This window comes from Ursus arctos, unplaced genomic scaffold, assembly GCF_023065955.2.
Source record: "Ursus arctos isolate Adak ecotype North America unplaced genomic scaffold, UrsArc2.0 scaffold_1, whole genome shotgun sequence".
Classification (NCBI taxonomy): domain Eukaryota; kingdom Metazoa; phylum Chordata; class Mammalia; order Carnivora; family Ursidae; genus Ursus; species Ursus arctos.
Genome location: NW_026622763.1, coordinates 80644625 through 80645129, shown reverse-complemented (window position 1 = coordinate 80645129; position 505 = coordinate 80644625).

Sequence of the window (505 nt, the reverse complement as noted above, 5' to 3'; positions counted from 1 at the left end):
GTATTGGCAATCTTTGTGACACAAAGAAAACTCTTAAAGTATGAGTTTTTATTTTCATTGACCATTTATGTTTGTAAAATGGATAAAATAAGAAGAGCTTCCCTTAGGACCCACTGTTTTCTAGTGCTCAAGGAAAGATTTGAGCATTCTGTCAAGCTAGGTAAATAGAAAAAATACGTATAACATAATCACATATCAGATATGTACTTGGACAACTATAATAATAATCATAATAATGATAGGTAATGATTATTCAGCTTTTTGTGTGCTAAACACTCTGGTTTTACACGTATTATCTTGTTTTGTCCTTGCTACAACTCTGTGAGGTAGTGTTATCTCATTTTACAGATGAAGAAACTGAAGCCTAGGGATATTTGGTAGCTTGCCCAAGGTCACAGAAAAATAGTCAAGGACTCCAACCTAGTTCTCTCTGACTCCAAAGCTCATTGTTCTTACCTGCTACACATAATTCCGTCCCATTAATATGGATCTTACAGGTTGTTAC